Source organism: Capsicum annuum, chromosome 3 (genome assembly GCF_002878395.1).
Source record: "Capsicum annuum cultivar UCD-10X-F1 chromosome 3, UCD10Xv1.1, whole genome shotgun sequence".
Classification (NCBI taxonomy): Eukaryota; Viridiplantae; Streptophyta; class Magnoliopsida; order Solanales; family Solanaceae; genus Capsicum; species Capsicum annuum.
This window is the reverse complement of record NC_061113.1, coordinates 254,316,733-254,342,995: the sequence shown is the minus strand read 5'-3', so window position 1 is coordinate 254,342,995 and position 26,263 is coordinate 254,316,733.

The window sequence follows — 26,263 nt, the reverse complement described above, 5'->3', positions numbered from 1 at the left end:
CTGATTACTAAACTAAAGATGACACTATAACTAGGATTCATACTAGAACTAAATGCCGGGTTCTGATAACTAAACATTGATAACTATGGCTTAGACTAATACTGAAGTACTTAATTCTGAGACTGAACATTGATTTTTGAGTATTGAATGCTGAAAATGTAACTGAGATGGAAACTGAGTTTTGATAGTTATGCAATGAAGGCAAACATAAGTCGAGGATCTGAAAGTGTACTCTCACTTTGTTCTTTCCCAACTTTTAATTACAACCTCTTGCTAGCCCTTTACTTGCACACTTAACATGATATTCAAGCCTATCTTTATTACTACACCCTTGGGTAGCATAAGCATTCAACAATCTTCTTTTAACATAAAATATTTACTCTCTCCCTTCTAAGAAAATACTCATCAGGAGGACCTGAAACATAAATGATACTAATTGAACTTGACACATGGCTGAGGCCTGAAGAATATAATATTAATAGCTTGGATTTATCCAAAAGGTCTGAACAAAGGATATAATGGATACATAACATATCCTGGATTTAATTGATCAGTAGGAGCGCATCATGAGTCATAAAATTTGAGTATACTATAAAGCATGACATGTGTACATGAGTTATAAGCTGTATGACCGGAGTTTGGAGTTTTCTACATTCGTGGGTCATGACTTGGATTTCTGAGGTTAGTAAAATTGAACTCTTTATGCTGGGAACTAGAATTGTACATGATTCCATGGAAAACGTGTGAATATAAGCTGGGTTCATAGAATGGAGATGTAAATTATGTGAAGTCATCATGTTGACTAAAGTACAAAACTTTACACTAAGATAAGGATGGGTCGGGAATCGTCTTTCCCTTACTGCTTTTCTATACATGCCGACACTACTACTGGAATCTGAAAGCCTGACACTTTTTGAACTTTCATAACCGAACAGTGCCTGTATATATATCGGGCTATGATAGACTGACCCACTAGGGCGGAGACTAAGAAAGGTCCTGTTAACACTTGGTCTGACCTCAACATTGATAGTGACCGCATTAGAAAGACTTTCCTAATTTTGTCGGGGCTGAAGAACATGGAATCTGTTTGGGCATTGCCCACTATGGAGCTGGAGAAGTCACCTTGCTGATTCGGGCGATCGGAATGAGCTAAAGAATGATTATGCTGGCTTTGAGGATCGGGCCTAGGACAGTATCAGACTTTGTGACCTAACTCACCATATCTGAAACACACATCACTGCTAGCTCTGAATATGCCCATATTATACTTACCACAAGTCTGAAAAAGGGGATGGCTTTGGGCACTACTAACACTGCCCTGAGGTTTAGGACCTGGAGTCCTATCTCTGAATTAAGGGACTGGAGTACTGGCCAAGAAAGGAACTAGAACTAAAAACTTTGGGTGGAATTGAAAACGGTTACCACCCTCTGACTTAGGCTGGTTGAAATTAAGGCTACTTGTTCTAGATCTCTTATTTTCTCTCTTTATTTCTTTCTTACTATGCTTTCCCACCTCAATCTGCTAGGCGGGAATCACGTTCCTGGGTGGGACAATGGCATGCTGATTGCTCTGAGCTACTACTTAATAGGATATAGTAAGAGAGTCGATTCTAAATTCTCCATGAAAGACATGCTCGTCCAGGGAATCTTCTTGGATAGGCGAAAGTACCGACTGATTCCCGATCGTTCTTTTGTTAGTCCTTTTGGGAGACATGTTCTTTAATGAAAGGAAGGAGTGAATTAGACTGAGAGTTCTACTTGAGCTAATTCTCACTCGCACGACATGAATACTGAAATAAGGGAAAATGTTCCTAAAACATCTCATAGCTCCCTACACATAAGTGCGGTGCACAACACACCCATGTACAAGACTCTACTAGATGCGGCTTTCATACTTTCTAGGAAACTATTGAACCTGGGATCTGATACCAAGTTTGTAATGTCCTGAATCTGGTACTCGGAATGCTACACGATGCTCATGACCTCAAAGGACCACAAGCTAACCCATGGCTGATATCTATACTTGAACACTGCATAATATACGTATATAAATACGGAAACATAAGCTTTAAGGCCATAGGGTTCATATCTGAAACATAATATCTGATAAAACAATGTTTAAATGGGGTATAGAAATACCCAAAATTGAAATAAACTATCTAAATATACTATAGTCTGAAAACCTCTAAACTATCTGAATAAAAAACTGATGGGACATATCCCCAACTAACTCCAACTACTGAAATGAACTAAGTACTAAAATGATAAAATAATGATCATGTCCTCGAAGGATGAGGACTTACTGCTAACTCTAACTACTGGATACTGGAATGCCACTGATGCTCTGGAGCTCATGCTTCTGAACCTATGGCGTAAAGTAAAACACCATAGTACAAATGCGTCAGTGCGATTGAATATACTGGTATGCATGTGAGATTGGCTGAATGCAAGGTTTCATATGAATGAACAATACTAAATGACTATATAACATGAACGTGAGAATACATAAATAAATAAGTAACTGTAAATGAGACTATACTGACATTGGATACTGAGTTCTGAGTACTGATTTACTAATATCTAGGCCTACTGATACTGATAATTGAGTCTACTAAATACTGAGGAACTGATGGTATATTACTGATAGAGGAATGATTGTTTCTAACAGTTCTGATTATGAAGAAAAGGTTTGATTGACTATATCTGACAGTCCTGAAATTGAGTACTAGTAACATGAGTTACTAATAACTGACATAACTGATATAACAGAGATAACTGGTATAATTGATATTGAGCGACAGTATCTAACAGTCTATGTTCTGATGGAACTAGCTGAGTTTTGTACTATTCTGAGTTGACTATATTTGACAGTCCTGAATTCTGTAGAACTATCTGAGTTCTATTACAGAGACTGAATGACTGTATCTTATAGTCCTGATTCTGTCACTGAAATGGTGGAAAGTAGTTATCTAACTGACATGCCCCAACTAATTAAAATATAGCTGAGTTGGGGTCCAATCTGCAATCCCAATTAGAAGGGTGTCAATACCGCGCCACTGGTAAGGATAATCTGTGAATAACCCTCATATAACAGGTAAATCTAGTGAGAACGGTGGGAACCCTCATATAACAGGTTAAGCCACCTCATCTATCCTTATATAACAGGCTATGATGCCTCAACCTACGCTAGCTATGTAGTTCAGGAACACAAGGATTGCTTCTAAGAATCACACCCTCATATAATAGGTGAGTTCCCATCCTTGGGTTCGCTCGGTGCTAATTCTGATCTGACAAGACACTGAACATAATTAATTGAACTAGACTAGATTGAATTCATAGAGTTCCATTGACTGACGGAATAATACTGAGATTTTTAAATTTTCTGAGATTTCCTGAGTCACATGACTAACTGAGTTCTATGAATCATGGCTTGACTAAGGATATCGTGAAACATGACACTGGCTATAGATACATAACTATATCTTTCGGGTACAAGTACCTCTAGGACTCGATGGAAATAAACTGACAAAGCATGACTTTCTTGAATACATGGCCAACATCAACAATTCATACTACAACAGTAGGAGATATTTCATGAAGTACATGGTTATCATAATCTTGTATATAGCTTAGAATGCACATGATCATGTCTTAACTTCATCATTTGAATATTATGATTATATCATCATGCCATTGCCTTACACAACAATCCTCATGGAAATTATTTTTAACATAGGGGAACACATACATTCATAACTTGGGTCACAGTCTAACTATCAAGCATAATTGCATGATTTAAGGCTTAGGAATGAGCATAAATTTAATACAACCTTACTTCGCAAATCTACCCAATTTCATGATTTCAGTCCACATATTAGCTCAATTTCATAAAGACATAATAAAGGTTCCATCTTGAAATTCATACAACAACAATACATGAACATAATTTTGTTCATAGAATGAATATCACAATTCGTAATTTAAAACTTGATTCTTGGGCTTCATGGATGAAAGGAGTCCAAGAATGAACACTAGGCATACCTTGGATGAAAGATTCTTGATGATTCATGGAGATATTTTCCTGAACTTGGATCCCCAATTGAAAAACCCTAATGTGTTCTTGAGAGGATTTTGAGAGAAAAGGGTGTATTTAGGTGTAAATGAGGCTTCATCCCGCGTTTAAGCCTTATATAGGGTTGAGAAAATTACCCCTTTGCCCTAAAATATACGGACATTTAATGAATAAATAATTGGGCACCGATACTATGAGTGACGTGCCACGTCGAGGGCTGCAATGCTATACCCGATGCGGCGTTCCATGCATGCGTTGAGCCTCAGTTGGTTTGGCTCTGGCAGTCTGCACAACTAGTGACCAATGCGATTGGCGATGCGGTGCACCAAGATCTCATTGGTCCACTGTTTTAGACTTCCAATCTTGATCTAAACGAGTTTTTAAAAAATCCAAAACTTATCCGGGAACACCTATTGACCTTTCTGATCATGAATCAATAAAAATACGGACCATTAAAGGACATTAAGGTAGCGAAATGAATTTGCCAACTTTTGAAGGCTAAAATTAAGCTATGTCTTGAATGTAGCTAAAATTTTCTAAGTCTAGGACCCCCTTGACACGCTTAAAGGACTGTATTAAGCTTTAGAATTTTACGGGGTCTTACATAACTACTCAAACACCTCAGATATTCAGAGAAAAAACTGTCACGACCCAAACCAGGGCCTAGCCATGATGGGTATCTGAAGCCCACTATGGTCCAGAGACCACCCCCTACCCTAACAACATGAGCACAGTAAAATAATAGCAGAAGCAAAATCAAACGAAATAAAAATATGTATATAAAACCAAGGGAGAGAATACAAAATAGACACAATGACCAATAACCCCCATACTTGTCTGCATATCTTCTAAAACCAGAATTCCAAATAAGGTCAGGACATGCTCCTAACCCTGACAATGGAAATCTTCAATTCCTAAAATCTGAAAAAAAAACCTAAGGAAATGGAAAGAACCCTGAAGCAATACCAAGTCACAGGACAACCCAGAAGTAAGCTTCCTCATCTTAGATCTCATGTAAGATACTAACTCCAGAGCATAATGGGATAATTGCTGAAATCTAAAAGCATACTCCTTGATATTCATCTTACCTTGCTACAGATTAATAAAAATCTCAACCCTAGATTTCCTCAACTCCCGAGGAAAGAAGTGATAAAGAAAGGCCCTTGAAAATTCATCCTACACCATGTGCTCACCATCATCATCCCTAATAGCTTCCCACTCCTCATACCACTGATAGGCAATATTTTTTAATTGATAAGCAATAAACTCCACACCCTATACATTAGTAGCATGCATTACCCTGAAGATCTACTCCATCTCATCAACAAACCCATGAGAATCCTCCTTAACCTTAGAGCCTGTGAAGGTTAGGGGATTCAACCTCATGAATTGGCTAACTCGAGTGACCTTAAAAGAAAGAGCAATAGGACTAACACATTCTGGCTGGCGTGACTGAGATGCCACCAATTGAGTTTATAGGTGAATGGAGTGGAGGAAGTATACATTAGAAATATCTCCCACAGATGGGCGAGCGTAAGTGTCATCAACTCGGGAAGCCCGAGGAGGACTAGTAGGAATTGGTGGAACTCTACGAGGGGTAGTGTAATTAGGAGCGAGGACCCTAGACTGTGTTTGCACTCCGTAAGAAGGGTGAGTTCCTTCCATATTGTCCTTAGGTAAGACAGAGGGTCTAGCAGAGTTCCTACGAACATCAGATCTTCAGGGAGACATGATCTGAAATCTGAGTAAATCGTGAGTTAGAGAGTTTTTGAGACACTAGACTCTATAGCCCAAACTAGAACACAAGAAAGGAAAATATTCCTAAATTTCTTGTAGCCTTCCCCCTTATAAGTGTGGCCCGCTACACACCCATAAAAAGGACTCTACTCGACACAGCTTTGTGGATACCCAAAGATCTTGAACCGTGCTCTGATACTAAGCTTGAATTTACCCAAACTCGGGCCTGGCCGTGACGGGTATCTCAAGCCCACCATGGGCCAGAGACCACCCCCTAGCTTAACCACCTAAGCACAATAAAATAAAATTGGAAGCTAAACAAAAATATATATATATATATATATATATATATATATATATAAAACTAAGGGAGAGAATATTAAACAAACACAATGATCAATAATCCCCACACTTATCCACAATGCCTCTAAAACCACAATACCAAATTAGGTCAGGACATGCCCCCAACCCTGACAATAGAATTCTTCAATTCCTAAAATATGAACATAAGCCTAAGGAAATAGCAAAGCTTTCCAAAAGATAGAGGCTCACCATTTCATAAAAACTAAACAGACAATCATACCATATAACACTGCACAGGGGTAAAACAAAAGTCTTCAGATCCTATATCATGAAACAATGTAGCATCCTAGGATGGTCAGTGGGATAAGCATTGGCATATCACTTAGGGAAAGTGATAAAATAATGCAATGTAAAAAATCAATCAAACCACATGCACACATTCATGCATACATATATAGAGGATGTCGGGATAGGGTAAAGGGTTATGAAAATGAGAGTTTAAAATCACTAACCTGGACTATGTAGCTCTATCCATCATAAGGGCACCCATAGGCTATATGAGTCCAGCTCCCCTTGCTGAAAGGGATCCAATGAGTGTTAGACACACGAACCAAGGAAATTCGAGGAGGACCAGAGACACTAAGACTCTAACCGTCAAAAAAATATATAATATATGAACTATGGACATGGTTATTAAGGCTACCCCACTGACAAACATGATTTCCATTATTGGTCCCTTTGGGACCCTACCTTCACGATGAGCTACACCCTTCCCCCTTTAAGCCTAAATTAAAAATTTTGTGCAAAATCCCAACTGTTAATCCCAGAGTTATTTGTTAAGGTATTTACCGTTGGTATTGTAATACCAATTATGCTTGCAAGCTAATTCCATTATGCCATAACCATTCCATTAATCATTAGACTCCCAAGTTCCATTTTAATCAAAAATCATAACAATGATAATGTTAAAGTGAACTCTTTAATTTTAAAGTATGGAAAGAAACCGATGGAATGCTAATCTTTACGGAGGATGGAAGCTCAACACTTCACCGTGAACCAATCAATGAACCGGATCACCTGATACTGTACAGAGGTAAAAAAAAGTGTCCTCAGACCCTACATTATGAAATAATATAGCGTCTTAGGATGGTTAACAGGGCGAGCACTAGCATGTAACTCAAGATAGGGACAAAATAATGCCATTTTAAAATCAAGTCCAAACTTAATGTACATGTTCACATACATGCACACACACACACACACACACACATATATATATATATATCTATATGATATTGGGATAGGGAACAAGGTTTAGCATGAGATTTAAAATCATTAACCTGGACTGTGTAGCTCTAACCATCCTAAAAACACCCACGGGCAATATGGGTCCAGCTTTTCCCACTAGAAGAGCCCTAGTACATATTAGCCGCACGAATTAGAGGCATTAGGAAGGCTGGGGAATCCACGACCCTACACCATTCCTATATATATGTATATATATATATGTCTATATATATATGTACATATATATACATATTATGTACATATATATATATATATATAAAGTGTGACACATGCACACGGTTATTAAGACCACCCCCATGCCGGCAAACACGGGTTTTCAGTATCTGTCTCTCGAGACCTCCACCTTCACGGTGATCTACACAACCCCCTTTAAGCCCAATTAAAACATTTATACATTTCCATTCATTATACCAATAATTATCTATTAAGGCATATACCATTGGTATCGTCGTACTTATCATGCTTGCAACCTAATATCGTTATGTCATTTTAATCCTCCATCAAATTAGGGGAATCCATGTCCCCCCAAGCTCCAATTTAAAAGAAATTCATGGCCATCAAGGCCTTTCAAAACCATATATATTCTATTAACCTTTGATGCAATGCAATAGTTTTAAAAGTGGTTAAATTATGCATATAGCCATGTCTCAAAACCAATTTTATAAGGTGGGTTGAAGTTATTACCAATTTAAATACCAAGAATCCATATAATACGGGGGAATCCATGACCCCCACTCCATTATTCTTAAATTTGGGGGAATCCATGACCCCCATGCAATTTCCATGCCTCTGCACAAATTCAGTTAAAAAACCACAAGATAAAGCATGAATAACAATTCTAAAACCACAGGAAAACAAACCAAGTAGTTGTCATTCAAAACCCTCAACCCATCATTTAAAGCTTAATAAGTAAATCTTTAGGGAAAAGATACATGCTTGAGAGTACTAAGAAATTAGAGAGAAACCATAATTTGGAGGTCTAGATGTCAATCCTTAGAAACCCTAACCTTGCTCTTGACTTGGGAATTTGATAGAAGAGAGAAACATTTATTATTTGTCAAATGATAAAAAAAATAAGGCCCCTTAGGGTATTTAGCTCGTGGAAATTAAGTGTAAAAGTGAGGGAAACAACCAAAATACCTTTAATTAAAAGTGTAGAAAATTATCGCCAATCGCTACGGGTCACCTCACGACTCGTGAGTATTGGTTGAGTTATCACCATGAATTGAGGTGTGGGTAAAAATTTAGGCCATTATACTAGTTTGGTCATGATTCCCTCATAATGAATCTTGTCCTCACCATACGACTCATGAGATCCAAATCGTGGCCTCAACAAAAACCATGGACAAACTTATTGGTCAGGCTACGATTAGCACCTTATGACTCATAAAGAGTCTTCAAGACTCGTTAACTGAGCTATAGCCTGTCTAGTTAGCACAATACTATAAAAATTTTAGAGTTCAAAACCTGGGGGGTTACACTACCCCTTCCCCCAGGATCATTTATCCCCAAATGAGAAGTCAAGGCACCCATTAGCATGACACAAGAAAGAATGCAACCACAAAACCAAAAGGCAAATTCAAAAAGCCACAAGAAAAAGAACGGGAATCACACCCCAAGCATTGTTATAAAATGAGGGGAACAAGAATGGATATTTGGACTTCATGTCCTCTTCAGCTTCCCAATATCTTCCTATACCTTTTGGTTTCTCCAAAGGACTTTTATCGAAGCCACATCATTTTCCTCAACCTACGGACTTGTCTTTCCAATATCTCAATCGATACTTCCTCATAAGACAACAAATCTGAAATACCAACATCCATAACAGGCACAATCAAAGAAGGGTCACCCACAAACTTTTTTAATCTAAACACATGAAAAGCTGGATAAATAGTACCAAAACTCCCAGGAAAATCCAATTCATAAGCAACATTCCCCACTCTCCTTAAAATATGATATGAACCCACATACTAGGTACAAAGATTTCTCTTCTTTCCAAATATCATCACTCCCTTCACTTCATATATGCATAGGACTTTCAATGACTTTGAGCAGTCTTAAGCCTATCCCTAATAACCTTCAGCTTCTCTATGTCTTGGTGAACCAAGTCAGAACCAACCAATTGAATCGCACCAACCTTAATCCGTTCGATAAGAGACTTACATCTCCTACTATAAAGAGCCTCAAAAGGGGCCATTCTAATGTTAGAGAGATAACTATTGTTATATGCAAATTCGATAAGAGATAAGTGATGAACCCAACTTCCCTTAAAGTCTATCACATAGGACCTTAGCATATCCATCAAGGTCTGAGTAGTCTGTTCCTTTTGTCCATCCATTTTAGGGTAGAAAGTGGTTCTAAGGTTCACCTTGGTCCCCAAGCCTTTCTGAAACAAATGCCAAAAGTCAGAAGAAAATTGTGTACCTCAATTTGAAATAATGAAAATAACAACACCATGCAATATAACTATATCCTTAATGAATAGCTTAGCATAATCCTCTCAAGAGTAAGTAGTCCTCACAGGCAAAAAGTGAGTAGACTTAGTCATCCTATCCATAATGACCTAACTTGAATCATACTGATTACGAGACCGTGAAAGACCCGTAGTTAAATCCATATTAATCATTGATGTACTATAGAAATATAGCACTTTTGATGCTTAAAATAAGGAAAATATGCAATTTTTTGAGGCCTTTTTGTTAGATTTGATCTGTTTTGGGTATATTTTACAGGAAACCATGATTTGGATGATAAGTTCGTGAAAAGGTGAAAATGACATTTTTGGTTACTTTTGGAGTGATTATGGATGATTGGGATGTTTCCCAGGTTGATCATGATTAAAGCATGTTTGATATTTAAAGAAGAGTTGAAAAACTGACACCTGGCACCTACCAAGGCAATATATGGTCACAAGAAATACCTACGGGTTGCATTTACTCAAAGCAAGTGCAGGAAAGTCAAAATCTCGAGAGCTGAACATTGCAGGATGCTCCTGCTACCTGGGCCCACTACCTGTGCCTTGTGCCTTGGCCACAGGTAGTACCTGCACCCTGCCAGAGCATAGGTGCAGAAAGCGGGTGGCCACCGACCCAATTTTCTCCTCTTTTATTTAGTCTTAGTTTTTAGGGTTTTCTCTTGTACTATAAATACCTTTTATATACTTTTTAGTCAGAGAAGGTTGAGATATAGAGATTTGACACTTTTAATACTTACAAACAGATTTTGATTTCAAGATCCACCGTTGATTTTTGGATTCCATTGTACTAACATTGTTTGATTATTCAGTTACGGTTGTGGGTTTTATTTCATCTTATCATTGTGATTTCATCTTTGCTTTCCAACATGAATGTCATTGATTTTTTCACAATCATGAGCGGCTAAAAACCATAGCTAGGGTTGTGAAAACCATGGCAAATTGACGAAGTAGGGGAAGTGCAATTATTGACGAAAAACCAATACCCATGGCATACATTGCTTTATCTTCATTATAATAGTTGTCTTAGCAGTTGAAAACGTGAGGATACCATCTAGATATTACTACTTGCTCTAACAAAAGGGGTAGTAACTAGGAAAAGATAAAGACAACAATAACTTAGGGAGTTAATATTCGATCCATTGCAACACAATGGTATATACGAATGACTATTAGCCTTCATCTAATAACTTGAGACTCAAGGAGTGATAGTTAACTGGAACCAGGGTAAGGTTTAATAAATCAACACTCTGAGACTGAATAGGTAAAGGGTGAAATACTCCTGCTCATCCAAAACACTGTAGAAGGTACATAACTTATCAGTTCTGCATGTAACGTATTAAGTTGGTTCAACAATGCACATAAAACTATAGAGTTGAGATGATAGGGGGAACATAGTCCTAGAGGTCACCCATAACTGATTTAAAACAGAGTTAATATTGTTACTTGCTTGAGATTACTACAAAAAAGTCCCCCATTTACTTTCCAGTACTATTTGTTAACTACAACTGCTGATAACTGCAAACGATATGTTCCCTTGGGATTTGACCCTAACCTTAGTTGGATTACTATATCGTGACACTGACCATACCATCATCTAAAAAGAGATGTTGCTTGGACATCATCAATCATCTTCCACTTCCACACAGGAAACTCTATCTTTTATGACATGCTACCAAGCCTAAAGTGCCCAGCCTTCACTTGCTGACAAATCATACACTTATCCATGAAATTGGCCACATCCCTTTTCATATTGTTCCACCAATAAATATCTTTTAAATCATGATACATCTCCGTCGATCCTGGATGAACTATATATCTTGACTCGTGCACCTCAGTCAAAATCATGTCTCCCAGTCCATAAACATCAGGAAAACACAACCTACCTTGACACCTCAGAGAACTATCACTACTAATCTCAAAGTCCATAACCTTTTTTTGACCCACACTATCTTTAATCTGCAAAAGCATAGGGTCCAAAGTATGCTTCTCTTTCAGCTCAGCACCAAGAGATGATCTAACCACTTTTTGCATAATTAGCCCTCCATCCTCAGAGTCCAAAAGCAAACTCTCAAGTTAGACAATCGATGAATATCCTTCACCAATCCTCCCTTCTCCTCATCCACATGAGATAAAATCCCTATGGACAATCTGATAAGATCATCAATAACCATATTAGCTTTACCTGGATGATAGTGAAGAATCATATTATTTTCCTTTAGAACTCAAGCCATAGTCTCTGGAAAAGATCAAACGCCTTTTGAGTAAACACATATTGTAGTCTTGTATGATCTGAATAGATGTCTACATACACCCCGTATAAATAATGGTGCCAAATATTCAAAGCAAAAACCATAATAGCTAACTCTAAATCAGAACTCGTATAATTCCATTCATGAAACTTGAGTTGCCTAGAAGTATAGGCCCAACCTTACTATGCTATCTTGAAACACAGCTAGTCCCACATGGGACACATCACAATACACCACAAATCCATCTGTACCCTTGGGCGAAGGTCAAAACTAGTGCAAAAGTCAACTTATCCTTCAACTTCTCAAATCTACCTCACAAGCATCCGACCATAAGAACTTAACCTTTTTTTGAGTCAACTTTGACAATAGAGAAACAATAGATAAAAATCTCTCCACTAATCATCTATAATACCCAACCAAGCCCAAGAAGCTCCAAATATTAATTGGAGTCATGGATTTAGGCCACCTCTTAATCATATCGAATCTCTGTAGATCCACCTTGATCCCTTTACTAGAAACAACATACCCAAGGAAAGTCACCATATTTAGCAAAAACTCACACTTAGAAAATTTAACATACAACTTTTGATCCTTAAGAGTCTGTAACATAGTTCGGAGGTGATTGGAATGATACTCCTCACTCTAAGATAACAACAGAATATTATCAATGAAGACAATAACAAATAAGTCCAAAAACTATCTAAAGACCCAATTCATAAGATTCATGAAAGCATCCGGAGCATTATTGAACCCAAATGACATAACCAAGAACTCATAATGACCATATCAGGTTCAAAAAGCAGTCTTGGGGATATTAGTATCCCTAATATTCAATTGATAATAACCCAAACCATGATCAATCTTAGAGAAGCATCTAGCACCTTAAAGTTAGTCAAAATGATCATCAATCCTAAGAAAACAATACTTATTCTTCATGGTAACTTTATTCAACTACCGTAGTCTATACACATTCGAAGGGATACATCTTTCTTATACACGAAAAGAACAAGAGCACCCGATGTAGAAACACTAGTATAATTAAAACCCTTATCCAACAGATTCTTTAATTACTCCTTTAGCTCTTTCAATTTAGCAGGATACATTCTATATGGAGGTAGAAGACCAATTTCAAAGTCTATTTCCCTATCGGGAGGAATATTAGGAAGATCCTTGGGAAACACTTAAGGAAACTCATTGACAACAGGGAAAAACTGCAAGGAGGGACCCTAAGACCTAAAATCCTTAACCCAAATAAGATGATATTGACACCCTTTGGAAATCAACTTCCAAGCTCTAAGATAAGAAATAAAACTCCCTTTAGGCATTAAGAAACTCTTCTCCCATTCGATTACCAGTTCATTGGGGAATTAAAGACTAAATTTTCAGGTCCTACTTTCCAAGGAAGCATAGCACGGATGGAGCTAATCCATCCCCAAGATTATATCAAAATCTACCATGTCAAGCTATACCAAATCCATCAATGTCTCTTTATGAAAGATGGACACCAAATAACTCCTAAATATCATTCTAGCTATAATAGAATAACCCACTGTGGTAGACATAGAGAAGGGATCAAAAATGGTTTCAGGACCAAAACCGACATGCACAACCACTAAAGGGTCACATAAGAAAACATAGATCTCGGATCAAGTAAATAATACAAGTCATGAATGAATCATTTTAACCTACTGGTGATAACATCAGGAGAGGCCCAAGATTCCTAATAGGTAGTAAGAGTATAGAGATGATTCCAGCTAGTGTCGATACAAGAAATAACACCTTTTAATGCAGGAGCTCAAGAAGTAGGTACTAATTAGCTCTTGTGGCAACTTTATCTGTAGAACAATGTCACTGTATATGAGTAGGATGCCCATAATTATAGCTTTAATTCCTTCCCTTATCATACTGACCATGATAAAACTAGCAAGGAGGATATGATGGGGCTGAATAAGCCCCACTAGCTTGAGATTAGGCATCCTATGGCTTAAAACTACCGTTAGCCTAAAAATGGCGATCACCAGATGGATTAAGATTAGAAGCACTAGCCAAAGAGTATGAACAATTTCCCTAATTTTTTCGTTCGAACCACTGTCTACCATCTCTCCCACTAGCTTGCTAACCTCTACCCTGCTTTGAATATTTGAACTTCTTATTCTTCCTCACTCCCATCTCTGCCTGTTTTTTTCCTCTCTTACCTATTGCATATAAACTATATGCTTGGAGATATCCAATCATTGATTAACATGCAACCTTACTCCTCAGTATCAAGTCACGAGACATACCCAAAGCAAATTTGCTCATCCTATCCCTCACGCTAAACACCAACTCTAAAGCATAACGAGACAACTCATGGAACTTTAAGGCATATTCCTTCACACTTATCCTACCTTACCTTAAGTTCACAAACTCCACTACCTTTACTTTCCTCAACTCCTAAGGAAAGAAACGATCAAGGAAAGTACTAAGAAACTCTTCCCACTTAGCCTGCTCAGCATTATCACCCTTTGGTTGCTACCACTCCTCATACCACTGATATGCCACATTCTTTAACTAATATATGACAAACTCCAACCCTCAGAATTGAAAGCATGTATAACCCTAAAGATATTCTCCATCTCATTAATAAAACCTTGAGAATCTTGGTCAACCTTAGAGTCAGTGAAGGTTGGTGGATTTAACCTCATAAACTAACCGACTCGAGTAACCTCTGAAGAAGAAGCAACAGAATCACAATGACTCGATTGGTGAAACTAGGAGGTCACCAACCAAGTTAACAAATAAATAGAATGACAGAACTCTATATTAGAGATGTCTCCTTAAGGTAACTGAGCATGAGAGTCACCAACTGGAGAAGGACTAGTTAGGACCAGCAGGACCCTGGGTGGAGCAACACAATGAGGAGTAGGGACCCTAGACTGGGTCTGCACTCTATAAGCAGGTCGAGTTCCATCTATATTATCCTTAGTTAGGATAGTGGGTCAGGCAAAGTTTTTAAAAACATCAATTTTTTGGTAAGGCATGATCTATAATATGAGTAAACCAGAGTTAGAGAAATTTAAGACACCAGACTCTATGGCCCAAAAATAGAACATAAGAAAGAAAAACATTCCTAAATGTCTTATAGCCTCTCTCCTATATAAGGAAAACATTCCTAAATGTCTTATAGACTCTCCTATATAAATGTGACGCGATGTACAATCATAAAAGAGACTTTACTTGACATGACTTTGTGAACACCCAATGACCCTAAACCTAGGCTCTGATACCAAGCTTGTCACGACCCAACCCCCAGTCCTAGTCATAACGAGTATCTTAAGCCCAACGAGGGTTAGAGACTACGCCCATAGCCTATCTAAATCCATCGAAAATCCAAATAATAACAAAGCGGAGGAAAACCAAAGAATAAAGATAGAATAGTTAATGTAACTTAAGAATAAGCTCTAAGAGTTATCAATACCATCTAACCCACACCTATCTACAAAAGCCTCTAAACCAATCCAAATATAATACTAGGTTGGGACATGCCCTTGACCATCACAGTGACAATGACAATAATAATGTTAATGTGAACTCTTAATTTTAAAGTATGGAAAGAAACTGATGGAATGACTAAGCTTTCAAGAGGATGGAGGCTTACCACTCTATTGCGCACTAACCGACAAATCAGATCACCTAACACTGCACAGGGGTAAAAAAGTGTCCTTGGATCCTACATTATGAAATAATGTAGCATTATAGGATGATTAGCGGGGCGAGTTCTAGTATGTAACTCAGGTTAGGGATAAAATAATGCCATTTGAAAATCAAGTCCAAACTCAGTGTATATGTTCACATGCATACATACATACATATATATAAGATGTTGGGATAGGGAACAAGGTGTAGCATGAGATTTAAAATTATTAACCTGCATTGTGTAGCTCTAACCATCCTAAAACACCCATAGGTTATATGGGTTCAACTTCCCCAACTAGAAGAGCCTTAGTGTGTGTTAGTCACACGAACCAGAGGTATCAAGAAAGGTAGGGGAATCCACGACTCTATGCCATTCTTGGATATATATATATATATATATATATATATATATAAAGTGTCACTCATGCACAGGGTCATTAAGACCACCCCCATAATGCCAAACATGGGTTTCCAGTATCAATCCCTCGGGACCTCAAACTTCACGGTGAGCCACACAACCCCCTTTAAGCCTAATTAAAACATTTACACATTCCCATTCTTCAAACTGAGAATCATCAATTAAGGTATATACCCTTGGTATCATCATACCTATTACCTTTACAAGCTAATATCATTATGCCATTTCAATCCTCCATGAACTTGGCGGAATCCACGACCTCCAAGCTCTAATTTAAAACCAATTCATAGCCATCAAGGCCTTTTAAAACCATTTATATTCCATTAACCTTTTATGAAATTCAATAGATTCAAAAGTTGTTAAATTATGGATATAGCCATGTCTCAAAACCAATTTTATAAGGTGGGATGAGGTTATTACCAATTTCAATACCAAGACTCCATAAAATACGGGAGAATCTACGACCCCTATTGCATTATTCTTAAATTTGGGGAAATCCATGACCCCCATCCTAATTCCCATTCCCATGCACAAATTCAGTTAAAAAACCATGAGATAAAGCATGAATAACAATTATAAAACCATGGGAAAACCAACCAAGTAGTGTCATTCAAAGCCTCAACCCATTATTCAAAACTCAACAAGTAAATCCATATAAACCATAATTAAACACATGTTTTTCATAAAATAAATTTTAGAGAAGAGATACATGCCTGAGAATACCAAGAAATTAGAGAGAAACCATAATTTTGAGCTCTAGATGACCAATCCCTAGAAACCCTTACCTTGCTATTGACTTAGGAATTTGAGAAAAGAGAGAAGTGTTTATGACTTATTAAATGATGAAAAAATCATGCCCCTTAGGCATTTAGGTCATGGAAGTTATGATTAGAAGGAAGGGAAATGACCAAAGTTCCCTTAATTAAAAGTGCAGAAAATTATCGCCAGTCGCTACGGGTCACCTCATGACTCGTGGTTTGGGAAAAAAGTTTGGGTCATTATACTGTCTTGGCAATGAGTCTCTCGTCATGACTCATGACCTCACTATATGAATTATGAGGTCCAAATCGTGGCCTCAACAGAAACCATGGACAAACTTACTGATCAGGCTATAATTAGAACCTTATAACTCGTGAGGAGTTTTCACTACTTATCAACTGAGTCGTAGTCTGAGCAGTGAGCACAACACCATGAGAATATTAGAGTTTTACAATATTGTCTGAATTAAGGAACAAGCCATAAATTCAAGCATAAACTATATATTTAAAACCATAGGGAAAGCAATTCAAGTGATTACCAACAAAACCCTTCAACCCAATTTTCAAACCTGCCATTAAATCATACAAATTTTAAATCAGTTCATGCCATAATATAGAATGAAAGATTAGGTATGAGAGACGTTCCTGAAACACATAAGAAAAGTCAAAAAATCTAAAGTTTAGAGCTTGAAGATTGAATTCCTTGAAAACCGTAACTTTCTCTTTCTTTGGGGTGTTTAAGATGATAAGAGTAGTGTTTGATTTTATTAACTGAAGTTGATAAGGCCCCTTATATGTTTTAAGGTTGTGGGTAAAGCGTAAAGAAAAAAAATACCAAAATACCCTTAATGAAAACATTCAAGAAAATTGCTCCCAGTCGTAATGAGTCGGGTAAAAACTTATGATGACTGGTGACGAGTCGTTGCCTAGACTTGTGGCCTGAATAGAAACTTTGGGAACCTTCATTGCTATGGTTATGTGTCCCTCACCATTACTCATAACCTTACCCAACAACTTGTAAGGACTAAGTGTGATCAAGACATCAGCCTGGGCACACTTTATTGGTGAGACTACGAGTCTCACCCTATGACTCATGACAAGTGCTAACGACTTATCACCTGAGTCGTAGTCTGGGAAGTGTCATAAACACTAAAAAAATTTCAAGTTCAAAACCTGGGTATTACATTACCCCCAAGGATCATTCAGCATCGAATAAGGAGTTAGTATACCCTTTGGCATGAAAACAAGAAAGAATACACACACAACCAAATGACAAATTCAAAGTGCCACAAGAAGGAGAATAAAAGTCATACCTCACGAATTTCCACCCTACGTGGTGAACAAGTATGGATACTTGACCTTTATATCTTCTTCAGCTTCCCATATAGCTTCTTCCACCTTTTGGTTTCTCTATAGCACTTTTACCGAAGCTACATCCTTAGTCGGTAACCTACGAACTTACCTATCCAATATCTTCACCAGTAATTCCTCATAAGAAAGTAATCCAAAATACCAACATTCTCTACAGGAGCAATCGAAGATGGATAGCCTACACACTTCTTCTGCATAGACACAAGGAAACTGAGATGAATAGTACCCAAACTCACAAGCATCTTCCATTCATAAGAAACACTCCCAACTTTTCTTAAAATCTTAAATAGACCAAAATAATAGTGACTGAGAGTCCTCTTCTTTCCATACCTCACCACCCCTTCATTCCATACCTCACCACCCCTTCATAGGAGAGACCTTCAAGAACACCTAATCGTTAACCAAAAACTCCAACTCCTTTTATCTCACATCCGCATAAAACTTTTGGCCACTTTGAGAAGTCTTAAGCCTTTCTCTAAATACCTTTACCTTCTCCATGGCTTGGTGAACCAAGTCAGAACTAAACAACTTAGTCTTACCAACATCAAACTACCCAATAGGAGACCTACACCTCCTACCATAGAAAGACTCAAAATGAGCTATCTGAATAATCGAATGATAACTATTATTGTACACAAATACAACTAGAGGTAAAGTGATAAACCCAACTTCCCTTAAAATCAATCACACAGGACATTAGCATATCCTTCAATATTTGAATAGTCTACTCTGCTTGTCCATCTATTTGAGGGTGGAAAATAGTTCTAAGATTCAGCTTAGTCCTAAAACCTTTCTGAAAAGAATACTAGAAGTGAGAAGAAAACTGCGTACCTCAATCTAAATTAATGGACTCTAGTGCACCATGTAACTTTACTATTTTCTGAATGAACAACTTAACATAATCCTCCCCCGAGTAGTTAGTCCTCACAGGCAAGAAGTGAGCAGACTTAATCATCCTATCCACAATGACCTAAATTGGATCATACTGATTGTGAGACCATGGAAGACCTGTAATGAAATCCATATTGATCTTCCTCACTCTTAGAATACCCCAAGATATCATCAATAATGACTATTACAAATAGATTTAGAAACTACCTAATACCTGATTCATAAGATCCATAAAAGCAGCCAGAATGTTAGTAACCCCAAATGATATAACCAGGAGCTTATAATGGCCATATCGGGTGTAAAAAGCAGTCTTGGTAATATCCACTACCCTAATTTTTAGCTGATGATAGCTCGAATAAAGATCAATCTTAGGGAAACACCTAGTACCCTAAAGCTGGTCAAGAAGATAATCAATCCTAGGAAGAGGATACTTATTCTTCACTGTTACCTTATTCAACTTCAATAATCTATTCACATCCAAAGAGACCCATCTTTTTAATGCACGAAAACCATTAGAGCATCCCACAAGAAAATAATAGGGCGAATGAAAACCTTATTAATGAGATTATTCAATTGCTCCTTTAGCTCTTTCAACTCAATCAGAGTCATTCTATAAGGAAGAATTGAAATTGGATGAGTATTCGATAGAAGATCAATCCTAAAATTTATTTTCCTATTGGGGGGAATTCAAGAAAGATCATCAGGAAACACCTTGGTAAAGTCATTGACCAAAAGAACAGATTGCAAAGAGGGACCCTCAGAATTAGAATAATTAACCCGAACTAAGTGATGCAGACACCCTTTGGAAATAAACCTTTGAACTCTAAGATAGGAAATAAACCTTTCTTTAGGCACTAAGGAACTTTCTTCCCATTTAATTACCGATTTATTAGGGAATTGGATACTGACCCTTCGAGTCTTACAATTTATAGATGCATAACACTAATGAAGTCAATCCATCCCTAAGATCACATCAAAATCTATCATGTCAAGCTCTATCAGATCTACCTATGTCTCTCTATGAAAGATAGATACCATACAACCCCTATACATCTTTCTAGCAATAATAGAATCCCCCATCAGAGTAGACACAAAAAATGGGTCAAAAATGCTTTTAAGACTAAAACAAAAAAGGGTTTAGAAATACTTTTTGGACCAAAACCAAAATGCACAGCCATATAAGGAGTCACATAAAAAAGGGTGGAACCTAGATCAAGCAAAAAATAAACATCATGAGATTAGAGCTGTAACATACCAGTAACAACATCTGAAGATGCCTCAAATTCTTGATGGGTGACAAGAGCGTAGAGATAATTCTAGCTATTTTTGGTACCCAAAGTTGTACTCTTTGGTACAGTAGTTGAAGAAGTGGCTACCGGAGCCTTATTAGCCCTAGCGGCTACCTTAGCTGTAGGATAGTTCCTCTATATATGTCCAGGCTGACCATAATTGAAACACAAGTTCCTTCCCTCATCATAATAACCACAATGAAGTTGTCCATAAAATCTACAAGGAGGATATGGTGGGACTGACTGAACTTTACTAGCCTGAGACTAGGCATCCTGTGCCTTAGAACTACTGTTGTCCTAAAAACAACGATCCTCAGATGACTTAGGATAAAGAGAACTAGCTGAAGAATATGAATTAGAACTTTCCCAATTCTTCTTCTTAGTCCATTGCCTACCATCTCTTCTACTGTTCTATTAATTCGTACCCTACTGTGAATATCTAAACTTTTTATTCTGCTTCTCTCCCATCTCTGTCTTTCTCTTCTTTTCATCCTCTACCTGCTGCATATAAAATAACAACCTAGATATGTCCATATCATTGTTCAACATTCCTACCTTACACTCCAATACTAAGTCATAGGACAACCCAAAAACAAACTTCCTTATCTTGGATCTCATGTTTGATACAAACTCTGGAGCATAATAGGACAACTGCTGAAATTTAAGAGTATACTCTTTAACACTCATCTTACCCTGCTCCAGATTAATAAAATCCTTAACCTTAGCTTCCCTCAACTCCTGAGGAAAAAAGTGATCTAGAAAGGCCCCTAAAAAGTTATCCCATACCGCCTACTCCACATCAACACCCCTCATAGCTTCCCACTCTTCATTACACTGATATGCTATATCTTTCAACTGATAAGCAACAAACTCCATACCCTCAACATCAATAGTATTCATCACCCTAAAGATCTTCTCTATCTCATCAACAAACCCCTAAGGATACTCCTTAACTTTAGAGCCTATGAAGGTTGGGCAATTCAACCTCATAAATTGGCCAGCTCTAGAGACCTTAGAAGATGGAGCAATAGGACCAATATAATCTGGCTGATGAGACTGAGATGCCACCAATTGAGTTAATAGGTGAATAGACTTATGAAATTCTGCATTAGAAATATCTCTAATATGGTGGAGCGTAAGTGTCATCATCTTAAAGAGCCCGAGTAGGACTAGAAAGAATCGATAAAACTCCATGTGGGGTAGTGTAATCAGGAGTGGTGACCCTAGATCGGGTCTGCACTTCATAAAAAGGGTGAGTTCCCTCCATATTGTCCTCAGGTAGGAAAGAGGGTCCAACAGACTTCCTACAAACATCAGATCTTCGGGGAGGCATGATTTGAAATATGAGTATATCAAGATTTAGAGGGTTTTCAAGACACTAGACTCTATAGCCCAAACTAGAACACAAGAAAGGAAAATATTCCTAAATGCCTTGTAGCCTTCCCCTTATAAGTGTGGCACACTACATACCCATAAAAGGGAATCTACTCAACATGGATTTGTGGACAACCAAAGACCCTGAACCATGCTATGATACCACGCTTTTCATGACCCGAATCAGGGTCTGGCCGTGACGGGTATCTCAAGCCCACCGTGCGACAGAGACTACCCCCTAGCCTAACCAATTAAGCATAGTAAACTAATAGCAGAAGGAAAACAAAACCAAATAAAAATATATATAAAATAAGGGAGATAATATGACACAAACACAATGACCAACAACCTCCACACTTGTCCACAAAGCCTTTAAAACTAGAATACCAAATTAGGTCAGGACATGCCCCCGACCCTGAAAATGAAACTCTTTAGTTCCTAAAATATGAAAAAAAACTAATGAAATAATAAATCTTTTCAGAAGATAGAGGCTCACCACTTCATACCAACTTAACGGACAACTGCACCACCTAACGCTGCACAGGTGTAATAGAAAAGTATTCGAACCTTACATCATGGAATGATGTAGCATCCTAGGATGGTCAGTGAGATAAGAACTGTAACCTAGGGAAAGTGATAAAATAATGCCATTCAAAAACCAGTCAAACCATATGTACACATTCATACATACATATTATAGGATGTCAGGATAGGGTAAAGGGTCATGAACATGAGAGTTTAAAATTATTAACCTAGACTATGTTGCTCTATCTGTTCTAAGGGAATCCACGAGATATATGGGTTTAGATCTCCTTACTGAAAAGGCCCCAAAATATATTGTCGGCTGAACCAAGAAAATTCAAGTGAGGGACAGAGACACCAAGGCTCAAACCATCTAAAAAATATATAATGTGCGAACTATGCACACGGTCATCAAGACCCCACGCCGACAAATGAGGTTTCCAGTCTTGGCCCCTCGGGACCTCCACTTTCACGACGAGCTAAACAACCCCCTTTAAGCCTAAATTAAAATATTTGCACATAATCCCAACTGTTAACCTAGAAGTCATTTATTAAGGCATTTACTTTTGGTATCGTCTTACCAATTATGCGTGCAAGATAATTCCATTATGCCATAACCATTCCATTAACCATTAGACTCCCTAGTTTCATTTTAATCCAAAACCAAGGTCCCCAGGCCTTTCAAAACCATTTTTATCCAGTTAGCCTTTATATGTAATGCAATGTTCCAAAAGAAGTTAAATCATGCATAAATCCATGTTCCAAAATCAAATTACAAAGTGGGTTGAGGTTAATGCCAATTCTAAAACAAAAATCCACAAATTTGAGGGAAACCCATGTTTCCCATTCCAAACCACATCATATTGCCATAATTCAACCCCAAACCATAAATTCAAGCATGAACAATACATTTTAAACCAAGGGGAAAATAATTTAAGTGATTGCCAACAAAATCCCTCAATCCAAGATTTAAACCCATCATTAAATCATGTAAATTTTAAATTAGTTCATGCTAGAATAAAGAATGCAAGATAGGGATGAGAGACATGCCTTAAACACACAAGAATAGGAAGAAAATCCAATGTTGAGAGCTTAAAGGTTGAATTCCTTGAAAAAACTAGCTTTTTCTTACTTTGGGGAGTTTAAGATGATGAGAGTAGTGTTTGATTTGATTAACTACTATTAATAGGCCCCCTTAGATGTTTTAAGGTTGTGGGTAAAGTGTAAAGGAAATATAAAATCAAAATACCCTTAATGAAAACATGTAGGAAAATTGCTCCCAGTCATTACGGGTCAGGTAATGACTTGTGGTAACTGGTCACGAGTCATTGCCTGGACTCGTGGCTTGAATAGAAACCTTGGGCACCTTTATTGCTATGGTCACGAGTCCCTCACAACTACTCATGACCTTACCCTATGACTTATGAGGACTAAGTCGTGATCAAGACAATAGCCTGGGCACACTTCACTAGTGAGACTACGAGTCTTGCTCTATGAATCGTCACCTGAGTCGTAATCTAGGCAGTGTCGTCAACACTAAAATTTCAGAGTCCAAAACCTGAGATATTACATTAACAAATTTCCATTTCTTCTCGTATGCATCACAATGTCAAGATATGTAGTCTAGACTGTTCAATAATAAATATATCTTAGGATTGAGTAAGAAGAGGAGAGATATTATTAAAGAAGACTGAAAAGGGAAGAGCAAGGCCTACATGTCCATAATAAATTTGTCTGACTCTAAGAGCAGACTTGGATTGCCATTTCACCTTTTATAGGTGGCTAATAAACTCAAGAAGGATTCTCAAGAAACCAATATACCTAAGGGAAGCATAGTATTACTGATGACTATAGAGTGATTCACTCAGTGGAGGAAGATAGGCCTTTAGATGAATAAGTGGATACTGAAGAAGAGATGAAGGCTGAGAAAGCTTAATTTGACAAGGATATAGATGAGGAAGTTCATAAATTTGACAAGGATATACATGAGGAAGTTCATAAAATGACGGAGAAACATGGACTTTCTCCTAGGGTTACGAGGAAGAAACATAAGTACAACAAAACGACTTATTCTATCCATTCTGTTGGCCTAGCCAGACCCAAAATTAGGTCCCAAACTAAGTATATTCATGATTAATACACTTTGTTAGAATGCTGGGAGCATTAATACACAGGGTTTATTGGAAATACTTCAACATATCAGGAAACTTAATCAATGATCTATAATAGTTGTGAATTGGAAATACTTCAACATATTAGGAAATTTAATCAATAATCTATAATAGCAATCCTTGAACCATTTGCTAACAACTATCAACTCTCATTTTGCAAATCTCAACTCCTCATGGAGCAGATTGCGTGTAATGATAATGGCAAAATTTAGGCTTTTGGAGCCATGAAGTTGACTGTAAAGTTTTAAATAAGGATAATCAACAATTGACTTGTGAAATTAAACATGTGGCACATCCTAAGGTTTTTATGTACTTTTGTATATGCTAAGTGTCAGGAGCATATGAGAAGACCACTCTGGGACAAACAATTGCAATATTCTAATTTCATTCAACCTTCACGTGTCCTAGTGGATCTCAATGTTATAATTTATTTGTAGGAAAAGTTAGGAGGGTAACCTTACAATTCAAACAAGAGCTTTAATTTTATTACAGTAATAAAGGCTTGTGGTTTGACTGATCTTTGATTTCAAGGAGAAAACTATACCTGGTGTAATAATTGAGCTGGAGAAGCTAGAATTTTAAAAAGGTTAGACAGAGCATTGGTTAATGACTTTGCCTTGATGAAATGCCTACTTTTATTATTACTAACCTTCCTTCTGTGGGGTATGATCATTGCCCTTTGCTGTTGGAACTCTGTGGTAGAGCTACCATCCAGTGAAATACTCTAAATAATTAAACTGTTGGGTGGACAACAATACTTTCATGGACCCTGTGATGTAATGTTGGTCTAGTCTTGTGGATGGTGGATTTTATGTGGGATTTTCATACGAAGTTGAAGATGGACTTTCATACTTTAAGTGTTTTGTATAGAAGAGAATATGGAGATATATATGCTGCAGTTAAAAAGTATAAGGAGAAAGTAAAGATAGCTAAGAATGCAATTGTTAGTAATAATACTAAGACTAATAGAAGTAAGCTCAAATATGTTACAGCTAAATATATTTAACATTTAACGATAAAATAATCTACACTCAAGTACAAGACTCAATTACACCGGTTCAAAAGAGGATTATACAAATTCTAATTATTTCTATGCTTTGATAAGAGAAAGGAGGAGAGGACTAATGAAAAAGGTAATTACGTATAGGGGGGTGAGAATACTGCACAAGCAACATGTACACATTTTGAAAGAATCTTTATTGGAGAGGGAAAGAAGATAGATGAAGAAATTCTTTCCTATATCCTTAAACTGGTTAGTGAAGAACCCAACCTCATCTTACAGTCCTTGCCTAATGCCTACTATGGAGGAGCTACAACATGTGGTATTCTCCATGACCTCTCATTCAGCTGTAGGCCCTGATGGTATGAGTGGCATATTTTTCAAACTTGCTGGGCTATTATCTCCTGAAGATTTACTAAAGGTGGTACAACTCTTTTTCTGTGGTAATACTATGCCTAGGTACTTTTCTCATGCTTCTTAGTCTTACTTCCTAAAGTACCTCATCTAAATAAGTTGTCTAAATATAGACCTTTTAGCCTCAATAATTTCACAAACAAGGTAATTTCTAAACTGATTTGCAATAATTAGCCCTTATACTTCCCTTACTGATTTTTGATAACCAGTCTGGTTTTATTAAAGGGATAAGTAT